This window comes from Mixophyes fleayi, chromosome 5 (genome assembly GCF_038048845.1).
Source record: "Mixophyes fleayi isolate aMixFle1 chromosome 5, aMixFle1.hap1, whole genome shotgun sequence".
Lineage (NCBI taxonomy): Eukaryota > Metazoa > Chordata > Amphibia > Anura > Limnodynastidae > Mixophyes > Mixophyes fleayi.
This window is the reverse complement of record NC_134406.1, coordinates 41,985,429-42,005,295: the sequence shown is the minus strand read 5'-3', so window position 1 is coordinate 42,005,295 and position 19,867 is coordinate 41,985,429. Positions and strand designations below refer to the sequence as shown.

The 19,867-nt window shown below is 38.5% G+C and overlaps 1 protein-coding gene across 1 annotated transcript in view; it reads right to left on the bottom strand.

Annotated features, from left to right (window-relative positions):
- Window positions 1-19,867, bottom strand: part of LARP4B (La ribonucleoprotein 4B) — a 61,278-nt gene that overhangs the window by 36,502 nt on the left and 4,909 nt on the right. The window contains exon 2 of the mRNA XM_075212089.1: window positions 4,877-4,997. The gene's annotated coding sequence lies outside the window, so the exon portion shown is untranslated. The remainder of the gene's footprint in view (window positions 1-4,876; window positions 4,998-19,867) is intronic.

Genomic DNA, 19,867 nt, shown 5'->3' with positions numbered 1-19,867 from the left:
ATGTGTCAAATTTTAGAAAGTTGATCATATTTCCCTTGTGTTTAAGCGCGCCACCAGTACAACAGATTGTACTGTAAAAGTGCAATGCATGAAAAGTGTGTTACAAGCTAATCACTAAACAGGTGTCTAAAGCACATTCCCTTTCATGTGTTCTTGCCAATATTCCCAGCACATGTGCATAAAGGAGCTCCAACTAAAATGGCTATACCAGAAAACAACAGCTTGTGTTCAGTTTCAGAGTACATGTAAATACAATATAACATTTCAAGACATATCATATGGGAACTTTTAAGCTGCCACACCCTCAGAAATTCTCCTTGGCCAATTTGGAGGTCTTAGAACAAAATGACAACAGGTGTCTGTACGGCTTAAAAACAAAAAGGGAAAAAATAAATAAATGGCTGCATACTTATGGCCAAATTGTATAAAGACTGGATATGCCCATCTATGGATAGCTTTACTGATATGCTTGTGGTTAGAACAAGAAGTATCTTAAAATTGGATCAGCTTCTGTTGTTGGAAAAGTTGGTCCTCCTAGCTGTAGGAGCCCTTGAAATATAAGCACTTTGCCTACTTCAAAACGTATCCACAGCAATATACAGGCTTCGATATTCCAGTACATCAACAGATTTAACCAATCTGGTCAAAATTACTGTGTAGAGATGTTTCATACTGTGATACAGGATGCTGCTCATTGCAAAGAAAAAAAAAACATTTTCTTCAGCCTAGTCATTGTATAGTATTAGAAGTCCTTTAAATATGCCAAGAAAAACATCCATGGGGACAAAATCTTCAGTAATAACACCTAAAATATAGCAACTTTTTCTGTGCTCAACTGAAATATCTTGATACCAAACAAAATAAAAATGTGGATGCACAAAAAGGTTTCTTTAAATTTACCCATTTAGTTGTTGATCAGGTTTTAGCAACATGCTAGACATGCAAAGCCCGAAACATATCCTCTTGTTAGGATAATGCAGAACAGGTCGCACAACATAAAATAAACTTATGACACATGGCTTGGCTTCTAAAAGCATCTGTCAACTCCACTGATCTGTGCTGGCAGGGAGAGGTTAGTTTCTGGTGGGGAAATCACTTGCTTTTGCCATGGACTCCGGGCGAATTATGAGGTCATTGTATAGACAATTGCCAGCTATAATGCTTTTAGAAATACAGACACATACAAAATCTAAGCATATAAACTAAACAGATCTGAAAATTTAAAAGAAAATTCAATGACAGCTGCTTTTAGAAACAAAAGGATTCTACAGCCCACTCTGAAAAGGATTTCTAATGATGAAACACTTCTATTTTGGAGACGCAAATATAATGTTCTAATGAAAATATACACCTTACTAACAAAACAAACTGTGTAGGCACACATACATGTAGTGGAGTAAAAACCACCAAATGGGGTGTTGAGCCCCCACATGCAGCCAGTGTACACACCTTAGCACAGAATCTATCAATGTCTGGAATGGTGCAGGAGGGGTCACTCAACTGATGTCTGGATGAGGGTAGATGAAAATGCAGTCTCCAGTGTCGTTCCAAAATATGCCATAAAAGCTTGAACGGGTTCAGATCTGGTGATTGAGATGGCCATGACATATGGATAAAATCAGCATCTAGCTCATAAAACCACTGGATGACCACACATGCTATGGTTAGGGGAGGGGCACCTTGTCATTTTTTAACACGCCGCTCCAGTCCGGAAAGAAATGCAGAAACAGTGGGGTGAAGGTGATCAGTCTATACCACTGAGTAGTGATTAGCATTGACTTTGCATTCTATAGGGAAAGGACTGCACCAATCCATTCCAGGTAAAAAGGGAAAAAAGTATTGGGTATGATGAGCAGTGTCTGCAATGCAACTAGACTAAGATAGTCTGGCACCAATGGAATCTGGATTCTGGAATAAGATGGCACCACAATTTCCTCAGGCTCCCAAGCCTGTTGCCTTGTTGTCACACTTGACTTCATCTTCTGCTTTATTCCTCACATCCAGACTCTCTCCCAGTCCTGTCGACTCCACCAAAAGAACTTTGTAAGAATAAGCCCTTTTCTTACTCAACATGGTAGCAAAACTCACCCATTCACTTATTTCCCGTATTGACTATTGCAACCTCCTGTTATCTGGCATTCCTGACACTGATATAGCCACACTTTTCAATCCATCCTAAATGCTGAGCAAAACTGATTTTCCTCTCTCACTGCTCCACCACCTTGCAAATCCCTACACTTGCTCCCTGTGTGCTCCAGAATCAAACTCAAATTACTCACCCTTACCTACAAAGCCCACAACACTACCCCTGCATACATCTCAAATCTTATACCAAAATACTCTCCTTCCTGCCCTCTTAGATCTACCTTTGACCTGCGCCTTGCCTCGTCTTTAGTATCCACCTCTCACTCCCACCTACATGACTTCCTTGCTGCTCCCAACTTATGGAATTCCCTACCACGCTCAATCAGTCTTTCCTACAGCCTTCAAATCTTTAGATGTTCTTTGAAAACCCATCTCTTTTTTTTTTAGAGGCGACGTTATCCCCGATAACACTATTCACACCAATACACCCCCACAACTGTCCCAATTTCCACTCTAAGCCGCACATGCTCCTCTTGTTTCTGCTGTGCCCTCTTTCACTTAGAATGTAAGCTATTTAACGATGAGGGTCTTCCATACCATTTGTTTTCAAGTCTGCTATTAGTTAATTGTTCTGCAGGTGCTTGCCTGTTTTGCCTTTGAATGCACCAATATCCCGTTCCTAGAGTTTGTGCTACAATATGCATATGAAACCAAGCATCCGGAAGAAACCCATGCACAAACACAGGGAGAACATATTAACTTTACACAGATAGGGCCTAGTCAGAACCGATTGAGGTGGAAAATAATGAGTGACCAGAGCAAGGTTTTAGTTAACTCCTGAGTGAGGTAGGGGAGGATTTTTGCAATATTGCAGACAATGAGACAAAAGAACAGAGTGGGCATTGATTTGAAGAAAGAAACTAAGGGCAGAGTCTAGATTCACACTATGGCAGCAGGCAATGGGAACCACAGAGACAGTGATGTTATCAGCCGTGAGGGGGCTCAGGTATGGACATATTGACATTGCGTTGGGTCACCCAGGTGGAGATAGTCAAAAGACAGACAAATGGGTAAAGACAGGAGGTGAGATAGTGAAAGGAAAGATAGATCGGAGTGTCATCAGCGTAGAGGTGACAGCGGAGGCCGAAGGAGTGAATGAGTTCACCTAGAGAGTTGTGTAGAGAGAGGGCAGAGAACAGATCCTTGAGGTGCACTAAAAGAAAGGGGCAGTTGAAAAGTGGAAGAGTGAGGTGGAAACAGTGAGGGTGTGACTAGAGAGGACAGTGTCACAAGAGATCAAAAATTGAACTGTAGAGTCTCAAGAAGGGAGTCATTGGAATAGAAATGTACCAGTCGGAGCAGTAGACAGAGAGGGAGGACCGGTTAAGGGATGGTTTCATAATAATTGTGGAGTAAGAGCATGTTTGAAGGTAAAGGAGAATACGGCAGTGCAGAGGGAGGGGTAAAGGATGCACATGTGTTAACGCAATCCCTGTAAGTGGGTATTTTATATGGGATCAAACCTGTACTTGTAATAAATGTGAATGAATATGGGGACACCAGTCACTAAATTTCTGCACTCTATAAGATCAGAGACTAGAAGTTCAGTTAAAATGTACATTTTTCTGAATTTTACACCAACTTTTCTTTGTTCCTTGAGAAAGGTAAAAAGAGGGATTTGACTGTTAATAAATGCACCAACATCTAGACTCCATAATAAATAGTATGAGGACTAAATAAAATATACTGACTGCAACCTCAGTATTTGTGTAATGACAGCTACTATAAAACTCTGAAAAATATAGCTCCCACACATACTAGGGTTTTCACCTGAACTACGTTGGGTAAGGTGAAGACAGAATTTATTTTTTTTGACGCTTAGCTACAATCATATAGATCCCTCCTGATTATACCCATTTAAGAAAAAATAAAAAAGGTATCACTAATCCTCGATTACTGTTATTGGTCTAACCTGTGCTTTAAAAGGAACAAAAAAAAAAAGAAGAGTCTATACTGAACTATACCACTTAATTACCAAAGACCAACAGACTAGAAATCTAGTATTAAATCTGTTCAAGCAGCATTCTCCAAAACACTGCAATTTTCAATCACTCATCAGCTAACCACACTAATGAAATCCATGTATTCCAACAATTCGGTAAGGCAGTCAAATGGCCCAATCTATCCAATACATCCAAAGATTATGTTGCTTGACTGTCAAGCCACAGCACAGATCTTGATTTGCATGGCGTCTTTAATTGTACTGTTACCCTTTCATTTTGGGGAAGGGAAATGTGAGCTTGCCCTGTTTCTTAAAGAAAAAAACTTGCAATAAAAGATCTGAATAAAAATATGAAACCATATTTCCTATACTACATTATAGAAAATTGTGTGTTTTTTTACGCTGGTTCCAGAATGTATAAGGACCACAAACAAAATCCTTTGTAATAGCAAAGTTATCCCAAAGTTTTAAAATATACTGCATGTATTGAATGCTATTTAATTTTATCTGAAACCATCAAGTGGTAGGTAAAGTCAATACATAAGAATGAGGTCAGAATGACATGTACCAAAAGGTTTTATTAAACATTTATTATACAGTTATGCACTACTTATAGACTATTGGGGAGAACGAAGGAACAGCAAAAAAAATAAAAAAATGTAACTATATGATATAATAAGTGTACAGAGTGGTGTGTAAATTGCAACATGAGATAAGATAGGAAGCCAACCTTGTATTACATAATCCCCTCTTCCCCCTGACTAGAAGGACAATATTCAGATCCCTTACCTTGCTCTTCAACTGTATCTGGTTGTATAGCTGCTAAAAGCGTTCCAATAGATGCACTAAAGAGATATAGATCCCAGAAGCCCACATACGTCACACGTCAAACATCCGACAATCAAGCAACCTGCAAGGTAGAATCATCAATGAAATACTGTACAGAAACAGACATGCAACATCTAATATGTCAAAGGGGAAAATGTATTTTAGTATTTTCTTCTCATCAACACCCACCTGTCTCTTTCTATACAAAATGTTATCTGCTTAAACAGTATCGTCTTGCTTTAAAGCCACAAAGCACCGCCTAAAGTGGATATGTGTGGGGCCTCCAATGTGTGCCTTAAATTACACTTTCAGAGACCCTTTTTAATTGGACACCATTTCATATGACAGTATGCAGTACGGATAACTGGGCGTCAAAGTGAGAGCACTATGTGCTTACACAACCCAGGTTGCCAAACGCACTTACCAGTCTTTTCTCACATAAGTTATGACAGCCTCCTCTTATTAAGAGGGGTGTTTCTGACCACAGAACTTCTTTGATTAGCATGCTCTCAGTAAACTTGGAGCTCAATACCATGTTACATTTACTTGTCATCTACACACAATGCAGGTGGTTATATTTTGGGATGAACTAAGGATAATGGAGCTCAATCAATAGAAACAGCTCACACACTAACCATGTCATCACTAGATGCTGTAGACTTTATAGGTTACATGCCAAAGAACAATGGTTCAGCCCAGTATATAATCACTCTCTTCCAAACAGTGACTAGCACTATAGGTTTCTGGTGAACAAAACACCTTGGTATAGAAACTCACCTTGTAACATGACTATCAAGCAGAGTCTTCACAAAGTAGAATACACAAGAGAGCCAATTTACTTGGAGTAGTACTAATTTGGAAGTTTTTTAATTTATTTTCATTTATTAATATTTTATTAATGACATGCACAGCTAATTGAAGTGGGCCTGTCACAGCCCAAAGCAGCTGATAAAAGAAGACAGTAGCTTACATTGCAGCAATCCATACAAAGATACATACTACAAGAACTGCCAGCATATTAAGTTCTGAATTAATAATGTTTTAAAAGATATTTTTTTTTTTTTTTAAAAAGTTATGCTTTCGTTTTTTTCTGCTTAAAAAAAGGAGTTCAAGCACACAAATAACAGTAAGCACTGAAAACAAAAAACTAGTAGAGGAGACAATGGGGGGGGGGGGGGGGGAATTCAATCCCCCCCCAAAGCAGCGCAGCGTTAAACCTATCACCGTTATTACGGTAAATGTAACACATCTTTCTGCTCGCAGCACCTGAACTGCGAGCAAAAAGCCGGCATTGAATCTACCATAATAAACGGTATTTAAGCTCACTATTACCGTAATAACGCGTTACTTTTTACAGTAACACAGCAAATTGAATTCCCCCCCTCCCCCCAATGTATTTTAGGAAATGTTCACATGAACATAAAGGTAAGAGTCATATCTGGTGTACCCGTCACCCCATTTACCCTGCCATATGCAATCTGATCTTTATGGGTTTTATCTTTTAAAAACCCTAACTTTGCTTGAGCAGGTCACCACCACCTGAACGTCTATGAATAAAACCAAATAAAGTGAAAATAAAAGTTTTCCCAATGAGATTGGTGGGGGATTTCAAGATCTGTTGTGATGTGAAAAACATGTTCAGTGCATTAAAATCCATAAATTGACAAAACCTTTAGCATTATACTAAATCGGTCATTCTAAAGCATGGCCACAGGAATCATTAAGATTTTATTGCTGATACTGCACAATCTTGCAGCTGCGGTCAAGAATTGCTGCAGTATCCAGGCAGAGGGGATTGAAGCCACCACTGTCACTGACAGGTACACTGGATGCTTTTCACCTTCAGTCAGAGCTAGGTGAATTCACATTGTCTTGTGAATGCCAAATTTCACTTAAAAGAGAGGCAGCCAGTTTGGTAGTGCATATATTAAACAATGAAATTGTCATTACATTTTGTCGAGTGAGGCCACCAGAATTTGGCTGTTCAATAGATAGAAAGCACTTAAGAAAATCACTACACAGATAATAAAAGTAAGGTTTTCTTAAGAAACACAGAGAAATGTTCAACTATATTAAGGTCAAAAATCAATTTAAACATTATACCTTCTCCTTAACTCCTTCCTCAAAGTATGACATGCTCAACTCTGCACAGCCATACTTTGCTAACAAGTGTTATGGAAACTGAAACAAGGCTGTCTGGCAAAGAACAAACTGCTTCTGGTTCAACAATAAGAATACAGTGCACATTTCTATTACATAGTGGATATTCTATTCTTGGAGGAATACCTAATCTAATCAGTGGATGCAAGACCAAGATTACAGTAATAGGTATGACCAGTGCTTTTTTTTTCTAAGAAAAAAGGTGCCGGAACGCACCTCTTTCTGCCCCCTCATTTTTGTGTAGCCCTCTCTTTCTGCCCCCCTCGTTTTTCTGTAGCCCTCTCTTTCTGCGACTCCTCACCCACTTTCCGTAGTCTGTACTACCTTCTATACTTCTTTTCACGTTTCTCTGCTTGATCGTGGCTCCTCTCACTGGCAGCGTTGTGACGTCACAACGCTGCCGGAAGCAGGACACGCACTAGGATGCGGTGCTGCTGCAGTGAAAAAAAATTAAATGTTAAAAAGTTAAACTTCGAAAACCCATGAAAAAAGGTGCCAGAACGCCGTTCTGAGCGTTCTAGGACAAAAAAAAAAGTCCTGGGTATGACCAATATGACTTAATGTAGTCCCTACTTGCCACCAAACTGCCCCTAGCACGACTGTTATGCATATGTGGAAGTGAATTAGAGGGGAACACAACCATTTAAAAACCGCTGCAAGACTCCAATGCTGCTGAGGCTGGATCATCTAGAAATGAATTATTGTATAAAGTTATTTTAATTAGTGGCACATGTATATCATGGCAAATGTATTATTTTTGCATTGGAAATGTATTTATTTCTGAGGCCATATGACATGTTAGAGGAAATGTGTTTTTGTAACTTCTGAAGAAAGGAAATCCCATGCTAATTAGACCTTTCAACTCTGAGTGACAAACACATCTTTTTAGCCTGAATGCACAGCAGGGGGTCATTGCCTTTCTATCCTGTCCTGTTGAAAAGATAAAGGACTATTTGAATAATTTAACAGCAAGTAATTTGGGAAATCAAATATTAAATACAAGTTTAGAGACTATATTACATCCTGATGCTAAACATCTGATGTGGTGCCAGTTAAAATCAGGGTGCTGGGTCCTACCAACATGTGTCTCCGGAACAGTATATAAAAGAGTTGTATTTTGCATTTTAACCAAAGTATACCATCTGTACCTCTGAATGATCATAAGCACCTCCAACTAGTGTGTAAAGGCACTTGTAAGGACCCTTGAGCAATAAACATCACTGCTTGAAGATTCTGCCCAACGTCTGTTGTCTGCTGTATCCTGTGACCAACAGATAAGATCTTATCTGTTCTCGAGCTGTCCTGTGTTGAACCCAGCATCTATATATCAGTGCTCTGCCCACTACCCAACAGCCCTGATCAATAGTAAGCGGAGAGAAGGTATCAGCCAGCCCATAGCAGCGGTGTTGCAGCATCGATGTCAGCTACCCAGAAGTAAGCGGTTCCAGGTGCCATTGAAGGAGCTTGGTGGTGGCAGTCGAATCCTCCTCCAACTATTGCGCAGTTAGCATTCACAAGTCAGCGAGTGCCTGGTGGCAGGTGACAATAGTAGGAGTGGTCAATAACATTAGATTACCGACAGTGAGAAAGTGATCCAGATAAACTGTGTAACATCCCTTCTCCTCTTCCCTCAAAGACCAGGTGGCAAAGTAAGCCCAACCGGTCACAACTGCTTTTTCACTTGCCAATCCTGAGTCCAACCCAATGATTTGTGTCCATTGGGGGTGAATCTTGTCCATTTACCTTCAATGCCCAACCAGATGTTCCATTTTTAAATGTTAAAATCAGACTGAAATTTTTTAGTTCAGAGCATTAATATGGTTGGTCATACAAAGACAATTCTTAGCTGTTTGATCGGATTTATTCACGCTTCCAAATCTCTGTGCTAAATACAGAGCACACATTTTAGTTTAGCTGCAATTACAACTGAGTTTATGTGAGCAAGCCTTTAGCTGCTCTGCATAGCAGTCACTGCACTCCATTTTTGTAATATTGCTCAAGTTCCAAGTTGGGTAGCAACTATTGGAGAACAGGAATTTGCAAAGCATTCCACAGATGTGCAATGGGACCATTGGTCCTGGCTTTGCTTGAACCACTGGTGTTAAAACAAACAAAAACCCACATCTAGCCAGGTGTAATAAAAAGCGTTATTTACGTCTGGTAATACCAAATCTTTTAAGTTGTTTGTTACCAATTAAAAAGTGCTGCGGAGCATGCTGACCCACAAAATAAATATATATCTATATTTATCTCTACCATGTAGTTATACATTTTCAAGTGTCTTTTGCCAAAAGTGCAAGCATCACATAAGACATACAATGATGTATACATGCTTACACATCCAGTGTGGAGTTGATTCATGAGCTGTGCCCAGCACACTGCTTACTACCCAGTCAGCATAAATGCACAGATCATTGTCTCAGAGATCGAACTAGCCCATCATTTATTCAGGAAGCCATTACATAATGCTTAGTCATTTCACTGCAACTGGTAAGAATATATTATAGTGCAATCCGAATCCATGCAAAGAGACTAATCACTATAACGGACTCACCATAGAGAAGGGCTAGATGTATTCCAGCCATTGGGTCACAACTTAGAAATGCACCCTTTTGCTTCAGGAAACAAGGCACCTGTAGGCCTTCTACTTTCCTCTAATGGTCTGTAATGACTGAATTAACAATCAAGTCCAGCAGAAATGTTACATGTAGAATTTAGAAAATATCTCCATACACAGCAGCACATCAAACTGAACATGAGGAGCCGAGCTGGAAGATTCCAGTACTTATCGCCGTAGACAAGAAAATGCCAACATACTGGGTACCTACAAGCAGCAATCCCAACTCACAACTCCAAAGCAATGCTTAACCATGAGCTCCTGAATAATCCATGTGTCCTGAATTAACTTGTTGGCTCTCTAACCAGTCTAAAGCACTTCGGAAATAACCTGCCAAAACACCAAATCAAGGAGACAAATAAAATAGAGGAGCAATAAACAGCAGGCTGAAAACCACAAAACAACAAAGATTACAAGCTGGCACCATATGTAGAAGTATTAAAAAAAGACACCAACACATTACAAAAACCCAACACAGACAGGCACTGAACCTGAACAGAATGCACACTGAGCGCACATAGCCTGGAAACAATGAGAGAGACAGAGCTGTAAGCCTGTGACCGCAACGAGAGCAGAACGTACTGGAGAAGACACATTTGCCAGTTTTAGTGAAATAAATATTCCAGATTAAGGACACTTCTTTCCAGAGATCCCCAATCTCACTTCCTAGGACTATACCCACGGAGAAACAGAAGAAACCATTCATCTTCATAGAAGAAAAATACACAGTAGAGTTTGCTCCTTAATATGTGAGTTGCTGTCAGTTTGAGGGGTCCCTGATAACCAGAAACCCCAATAGCCATCACCACATATTACACCACCAATCCAATTATAATAAAAACACACTATCTTCTTACTTTGGAAACAAAAATATGGAGAGGAAGGGAAAAAAAAAAAGGATGATCAGACAGCCAGTGCATCTACACAATTACTGCTGGAGACAAACTTTTAGGAACAATTTGTACGATATTACCACAAGGTTGATGAAGTAGACATGTTCAAGGCCACTTGAGGGCAACAGGCTGCCCACAGCATGCCGAGCCTTCAGCTGCAGCCCCAGTTGGCTGCTCCCAATGGTATTTATTCTCTGCTTTGCAATAAGCAGAGAATGAGGGAGAACAGGGGCAGCAGACTTCCCTGTCGCGTGTCCTACGCACAGTGCAGGGAGGTCATGCAGTAAACCTGGAGGAGGGAGTAGAGCAGTGTTGGCTAACCTGTGACACTCCAGGTGTTGTGAAACTACAAGTCCCAGCATGCTTTGCCAATATACAGCAGCTTATTGCTGGAAGGGTATGCTGGGACTTGTAGTTTCACAACACCTGGAGTGTCACAGGTTAGCCAACACTGGAGTAGAGTGTGCTCTGCCTCCTTCCTCTGTACAACAGTTCTGTGTAATTTGCTTCATTGAAAGCATAAGTGGACTTGTACAGCAGATGAAACATAATAAGAAAGTGAAGGCAATTAAGAACATCACAGTCCATCAACCAATAATAAATTGTACAACAGTTTTGAAGGCTGGAGGGAGGCAAAGTTGTCCATCACTATTCTAGGCTGTTCATTGACTTTAGATTTGCTTGCTGCTGTGCTTTTACATCCAAATATCTATAGTACATCCACTTTAAGATGGTTTACCATTATAAAAAGCTTATGTGATCATCCAGAGACAAAGTAATGAAAGCTGGCAGCTTCATGTTGTCACAGGTTGTTTCTCAGGAGTACACTGAGCATGCTCCAGACAGCAAATGTGATTGAGTATGACAAATGTTCATTACTGCCCAGAGAATGGATAACTTCATTGTGGCTGGATCACTTAGAAATAAATTATTGTATAAATATATTTAAATTAGCGCAGTGCACCAATTTATATAATTGCAAATGTACTAATTTTGATACTGTGTTGTATTTGTGTTATAGAAATGTACTAATTTCTGATGCAGTAGCCATGGTGGAGGAAATGTGTTGTGTAAGAAAGGGGGAAAGGAAATCCTAAATTAAGTTAATTATTTTCATCTCAGCAGTGACAAAAACCTGCTTTAGCCTGAAGGCTCAGTAGAAGGTCACTTGTTGTCATCGGTGGTAATTTAACAGTGCTGTAAACACTGTCAGTGTTTACAGCGACAAAAATATCCGATCATAACGTACTACACTCATTGTCATGTCATGTACGGGGAAACAGGATACCTCCTAACAATGTAGACAGTAAATCTGCACATGGATATACATTAACTTTTGGTTGAAGATACTGTACTAGTAGGTGACCTCTCCTCTCCATTTCTTCTACAAATTATCTACATTTGATTGAACAACAAATATTAGGACGACGGCAGCCATCTGAACATTAGCCAAAGGGGTATTTCTTTATAAATATATACAAACTTTCTATATATGTGAACTTGCTGCCTCTTGGGACAGCAGTGGTGATATTACTACTGGTAGTAATGCAATTTGTATCAAATTATGTTTGTATTTTACTAGTGATGTAAACAGACTAGAAAGACACTGAAAACACATTTATATTTTTGTATATGTCATTTTTTAATTTATACCTCTGCCCCACCACAATCCATGCTACACAAAAGGCAAGCTGCTCAATTTATAGGTAGCAACAGTGCTTGAGAGAGAGTAGTTAAATATAAATACCCGCTCAGAAACCACCAGCACTCAGCCACTATCCGCAAAGAATAATACATCCACATTACAAAAAAAATAAATAAAAATGATTATGGTACTGTTAAAGTTAAATAATTGGATGAAGGTGGTAATCGATATTTTCAGTACACTACAATCAATTGCGATAAGGTTAGTATGCAATCAAATAATTAAAGCAAATAAGTTTAATCTATTTCAGTTTTAGATAAAATAATGTGGTGAAAAGGCTAAAATATGTTCTCAACTTACATCGAGCTTGGTATCTGTTCGCAATTGCATGAAAACGTTTCCAGTGGCATATATGTAGTGTTTGCACTTGATTATGTGTTCGAACACTAGTTATGAATAATATTACTTTTCAAACACTAACAGCCAGCTTTCAAGGATCATAAGAAACAGATTTAAACAGTTCTAGAGGTGGGAACCTGAAGTAAAGACACCTGGCATGCCTAAGAACAATGACCAGAGGAATCCACCAATGTCACGTTGAGTACCTGAGAGTCCAATGAATGAAGACCTTACAACTATAAGTGTGTCACTGTAATGTCATTACTTTTACACTGTATAGTGTATAAAATGTTCACCTCTGGCTGCAGACCCCAAAGCGTTCTGATTGAAGCTTGAGTTGGTGCCAACGAGTGCAAACGTATGTTTACTAAACTTTGCCTTGTTATTCTTTGCTAATAAATCCTTTGTGCTTTGGAACCACAGCAATCGCATTGGAGAATCTTTATTAAAAGACGATTGTTACGGACATAACAGCTTCTAGAAATAATTTCCAGTGCCAGACAAGTTTACATGATATTACACACTTTAAATCTGAATTTTAAAAAAAACGCCAGTACCAATGAAGCCTTACTTTTAAAAATGTTACTCTACCAAAATTAAGAGCATATTTCAGTAAATCATAAAAACCATGTTTGCTAAAACACTAACCATTTAAACATGTATACATTACAATAGTGTACATATTTACCAAAATTACAACACAATATTAAGACTAGGGACACATTTGAGTTTCTAGAACACACACACAATGATTCAGCAAGGTCTCCCTTTTTCTTGTTTGCTTTTTTTAAATATGTGAAATGTGAAGTTTTAGTGTGTCCCCCAAAAGTTGTTAAGGAGGTCCCTGTCTTATTTGTTCCATTCTAACTGCTCTATCGTTGCCTGGTCGGGTATACACTTTATTTTCCCTGGCTGTACTCGGACACCTGTCAATAGCAAGGAAGCATAATACATCATGTAAAGTTTAAAAAAAACCATTTGACTCTGAATTCTATATAAGTTTGTCCATTCCAGTAAAAAAACCAAGCAAGGTGTGCACTTGTTGAGAACTATATGAAGATAGACACTGGCAACAAGTATTTGTGGTATTAACTGTTGAGAACAGCAATATTTTATCAATACTATATGGCAAAAGACATTTTAACAAATGTTTTTTTTTTTGTTTTTTTTTAAGACTTTACTTGGATATCAGCATATAACAAAACAAGGTACAATATGTCAGTTAGCATAAAAAGAGAGCAAGGGTAAAGTAACCGAATAAGAAATATCACAAAACTTTAATGCAGCTGATAAAGGATGTGACAGCATTTGCTAATCAGTTTTTAGTATATGACAAAGGGCAAACAGAACAAAAAAAACAACAAGGAAAAAGGAGTAAGAAAGAATGGTGTCAGCCCGCTTAAAGTTTAAAAAGGAAGACACAATGCACACAAAACGAAGTAACCAGAAAGTTAAATTAAGAATGGAAGGTGTATATTGAAATGCGAAGGCCAAGGTTCCCAGAGTTTACTAGAAGAGTTGGATGAGTTACGGAGCATGCTCATAGGTATGACACATTCTAATCTATTGATAACCGATTGCACGGATAGTGCAGAGTGTCGTTTCCAGTGTGCAGCGATTTGGTAGGCAACGGCCATGACAATAACCAAAAACAGTTTGTTGTGGTGTTTTGCGGCTGCCAGGATGTCGAACTGAAGGAGGAAAAACTTTTAATTTAATTTTTTATAATATTTTTTTATTAAAGAATCTGTCAATCAAAAAAAATAAAAAATAACAGAACATACTAAAATTTAAAGTTACAAAGACTGAACCTTGGAACAGTAAAAAAACAAAACTAAGAATTAAGTTAAACGTAAGATATCAGAAATTATGTAAAGGACTTAAAATTAGAGGAAGAGGTGGTTAGTCAATAACGGTAAAGAAAGGTCAGAAATAGGGAAATAAGGGGTGTGAGAAGAACATGGTACTACTACAGGTGAAAGGGTAGGTAGGATGTGAGAAGGATTCATCAACATATGAAAGCATAGACAAATTTATAACAAACAACGAAGAATGGAGGCAACTAAATGAACTGTTCCTATCTCAGAGTATTCCACCACATGCAACTTCTATTGGCTCTCTAGCCAGCCAACAGAGAACAACGCTTGCACCATGCATGCACCTCTCACCAGAGCTTAAAGATGTATTATTATCGTCATCTATTTATTTATATAGCGCCACTAATTTCGCAGCGCTGTACTCATTCACATATCAGTCCCTGCCCCATTGGAGCTTACAATCTAAATCCCCTAACATACACACACAAACCAAGAGAGACTAATGCAATTTAATAGCAGCCAATTAACCTACCAGTATATTTTTGGAGTGTGGGAGGAAGGCGGCGCAATCCCACGCAAACACGGGGAGAACATACAAACGCTACACAGATAAGGCCATAGTCGGGAATCCAACTCATGACCCCAGTGCTGTGAGGCAGAAGTGCTAACCACTAAACCACCGTGCTGCCCATAGATGTGTATAACTGCCTGATGTATGATGTATTACTTAAAAAACAAGAAGGGTTTACAGTGACAATCCTGAAAAATAATATTTTTCATACTCAGTACATTTACAAGGCTGTATACTATAATTAAAAACAATAAAATTAAAGGTGTTGCACAGGATCATAAAAAAAAAAAATCAGCTGTAATGCTAAGGCCATATGATTACATTTTAATGTGCCTTTTCAACACCATGGAATCTTGCATTTACATAATACAAAGCAGTACTTTTCCTCCACTTTTCAGGAATCCCTACGCAATTCGTCTTCCAGATTCCATCTGCCTGTGACCTTATTAGCATGCTATGTAAATGAAGAACCAGTACTCTGTCAGGAGCTCAGCAAGTTTTTAATATGACAATTTGGGAAACATTTTTAGAAAGATTCAATTCCAGAGTGAACAAGCAATCAGTAGTCAGACAACTACATATGTAGTCAAGATTAAATGTCACAATTGATCTTGTCCAAAATATAGGCCATGGAAAGAGTAGTTGAGCTTCTTAGGATAAGCTGTACCCAACATGGATCCAGCATGCTTCAAGATGTGGGCGGTCATATTCCTCATCACCCTACATAGCGGTTTATCAAATGGAAAATCTGAATACCTCTTATTTCATGGATGCCTAACATTTGCAAAATATATACAAGTTTAGTATCATATTGGCTTTTGCAAGACTCAAGTAACAATTTAATGTCATGTCCGTGCTTTTTAAACCTCCTCTTAAATGGTCCAACAGTCTTAACCACATAAATCAGTGACTGATTTTTGGATATATTTATTTAAATGCCCTCAGTGTTGTGGAATTACAATTAATAAATTGCTCACAAAGTGGGCTGAGGATCTCACAAATAAGGCTAGGTACACACAAGCATTTTCGTCCAATAATCGGGCAAATCAGCCAACATACGACCACTGTGTCACTATACACACGGGTTAGTGTGTATAGTGACACAATGCTCTAAAATTGTCTCAAAGTGTCGATTGTCGGCTCATTTGGTTGGTCGTACTGTTTATTATCAGACTAGTCACCGACCGATCATATAGGATGTTTTTACTTGCAGCTCTATGAGCCAAATATCTGTGTTAAAATTACGGTACTAACAGTAATAGTGCGCGGGCCAAGTTGTTCTCAATTGAATTCCCCCGTATATGTCTGAGAGCACAATACCTTAAAGGTGAACTCCAGCATCAGGTGAGTGTCCCAGTTTACAGATTTCCAATAATTAGTTTCCCTAGCTTTCAAAAATGACAAAATAAAATATTTGCATATTTTGCTGCTAATTTTGAGTCAACTTTTATGATGAAGTAGTTAAAGGCAAACAGCTTCCATGTAATACACAAGATTTGTAGAGTATATTAAAACCAGGACAACTCAAAGCAATATTCCAAAATGTAAGATTGACAGAACAGTAGTAACAAAGATCAAGAGCTCAAAATAAACTGAATCTTTTTAGATCAGTTGGTGACTCTAGATATAAGCATTACTAATGGGATGAGTGAAAGGCGCTAATCCAAAGCTAGAAAACCCTGCTCATCTGTTCCTAAGATGTGAGCTCATGCTCCTGTTATTTTATGCATTTACTGTCTTTCTGCTTCTCTGAGCCAAGACAATTCTTTGGACTCATAAAATACCAGTAGCAGGTTATCATATTCTTGGGTAATTCAACGCAACTTATCTTCATACATTTTATAGAAAATTAATAATATGGATAAATCCTCCGCCCATATTAACAGGGTTAACCATTTACACATTGGTGGGAATGTTGCCCCAGGACCAACCACGGTTATCCAATGCCAACTGCTAAAAAGCAGTGATTAAAATGAGAAATATAATGTCTTTTTTTTTTTTTTAGCCCTGGTGTACTTCAGCAGCACTAGGCGTTTAGATCAATAAGGTGGAAGATGAGCATTGAATATAGTACTTACGCATCATGGTGGCAGATGAGTTAGAATTGCGGTCTAAACTCTGGGCTCATGAGTTCAATTCCGACAAAGGCTCTATTCGTGTGGTGTTTGCTCTCTTTGTGGTTGCGTGGGTTGTGTATTTCCCAAATTCTAGTTGGGAATTTAGATTGTCAGCTCCGATAGGGAAGGTACTTATGTGAAAGACTACATTTCCTCTGTATTGCACTAGGCAATATGATTGGCGCTATGTAAATAAACTATAATAGTATTAGTACCCAGCTGTCCTTTGCCTTTACTAAAATGCCCATGGCATGAGTGTGGTCCTCTGCATGAAAAACTTGGACACAGACCTTTAATTTATATTTCAGTAAGGAAATGGGTATTAGAAGCATTGTGTTTAAAAGCTACACGAGAATTCATAAGAGATAAGCCATTATGTTAATTAGGATATACATTTTAGCTCAAATGGGTAGTAAAAATAGTTGGACAGATCTTTGGCCTCCATGTGAATGGAAAAACACACAAAACAAACCTGCTGCCATCAAACAAAGGAGTTCTACAAATCCTATAGGCCATTGTTCCTAGAAACTTTCTGCTGGCACCTAATTTTCTATAAATGTCAACAGACATCTTCACTGGCTCCTTTTCAAAATCCTACTAGCTCTTATATTAAACTGACTTCAGAATAACACATTATTTTATTCTACCAGTATAACCACCTGTGAAATCTGCCATTGCATAGTACAACATTCGGCAACACTGGCATTATAACAGGGATGGTTGTCACCAGATGAGGATACTTAGTCACTCAGTCTGTAGGGGGAAGAGGAGAGTAGGGATGTTCTTCCTGCAGTTTATCTGTGTTTCCCTTTTGTCAGTAACCGACTGTTACTGACCAGCCCTACTGGTGTCACCTTGCCACCAGACACTCGCTGACTGCGAATTCCAACTGTGCAATAGTTGTAGGAGAATTTGTCTGCCACCAAGGGGCTCCTTTGTGGTGCCCACAACCACTTACTTCTAGGGCAGCTGGTATAGCTGCTGCAGCACCTCTTTGTTGTGGGCTGGCTGATACCTTCTGACTGCTTACTATGGATCAGGACTGCTGGGTAACGGGCAGAGTATTGACACAGAGATGCTCGGTTCAACACAGGATAGCCGGAGAGTGGATTATCTGTTAGTCACAGGATACAGCAGGTACTAGTCACAGGCAGACTCTTCAAGCAGCGATAATTAATTGCTCAAGAGTCATGACAAGGACTTTTACATGCTAGTTTGAGATATTAGTGATTCTCCAGAAGTTACAGATGGAATGATACAAAACATGGTCAAACAGTACTCATTTTATACAGTTTTTGACTCATATGTTGCCAATGGGTAAGCCTTTTCCGTCCAGGCACCAAAGAGTTTGAAATAATACATTCAAAGATTAGCATCAGGATGCAATATGTTCCCTAAACTTGGATTTTAAATGCAAATTAAACTTAACAAAATTTACACCAATCTGTTATTTCCCAATTCACTTGCTGACTACACTGTTCGTCTATCTTTTCAACAAGACAGCATACAGTTAACTGCTGTGTATTCAAGTGCTGGTCACTCATAGAGGAAAAGGGTCTAATTAGCCCAATTGGGATTTCCTCTAGAAAAGTTACTAAACCAAATCATGACATACTGACTCTGAAGTTATAAAACCAATTTTCTCCAACATTTGCCTATTGCATCAGAAATCAGTACATTTTTAATACAAAAACATAACAGTATAAAAAAAAAAAATCAGTACATTTGGAATGATATAAATTGGCGCCTGCACCACTAATTGAAATAAATTTCTACATGATCCAACCACAGTGGTGTTATAAAGAGAATGACTTCATGGTATCAACACATTTAAATTGTGTCACTAAAAGATCTGATGGCAAACAAATGTGACAAAAGAAAGTATCCACCACACCAGGCAATCACTCACCCTATATGTTGTATATGGAATATAATTATATTATTGAAATCCAACAATGAATAATCATAGGTGGTGCTCCCCTGCCATGTATAACTCAGAGATTTGACAAAGAGAAAGAGAAGGGCGAAACATTGATTATCATTGAGTGATAGAATATGGTTTTAAAATAAAACACTTTACTAGATATATTTAAAATTGTTGCTTAAATGGCCAATGTGCCACCAGAAGCGAAATATTTTAAAACAAAAGTGACAGTGATAATAGTGCAAAATAAGTAATTAAAATTGGCAGTACTTGCTGCCCTGCCTTCCTATGTTGGCTGTATTCTTATAGTAAGTTAATAATCACAATGAAAAATTATTATAAAATCCTGATAATAAGATTGCTAGTCTTTCAATAAAGATTGTATAGTCTCCTTAGAAGTCCTTATCTAATGCAAAAGTGGGTATTTATAACTTAACAGATAGTTAAATATTATATCTGAAAATCCCCTTTTAATAAGTGAAAGGGCAGTTTAAAATACACTGCACTAGATTCAGAACGCACCGTACAGATATCACCCTCTACATGGATGATATCCTAAATAGAAGGCTTATCCCCTTCCTCGTGGATTACTGTGATACTATCACTACTGAATCACTGCTATCCTTAGAGTAGCCCACACTATAGTGAAAAAGTTATATACGGTATGTTACTATGAGCGGTTCACGTCCTGTATATACCAGGGGTAGTGCTGCTAAATTCTGACATATGAGGCTAAAAAGTAAAAGAATCTATTATAATTGAGCATAGCAAGGCGAACGCCGACACACGTTTCGCATACTCGCTTTTAC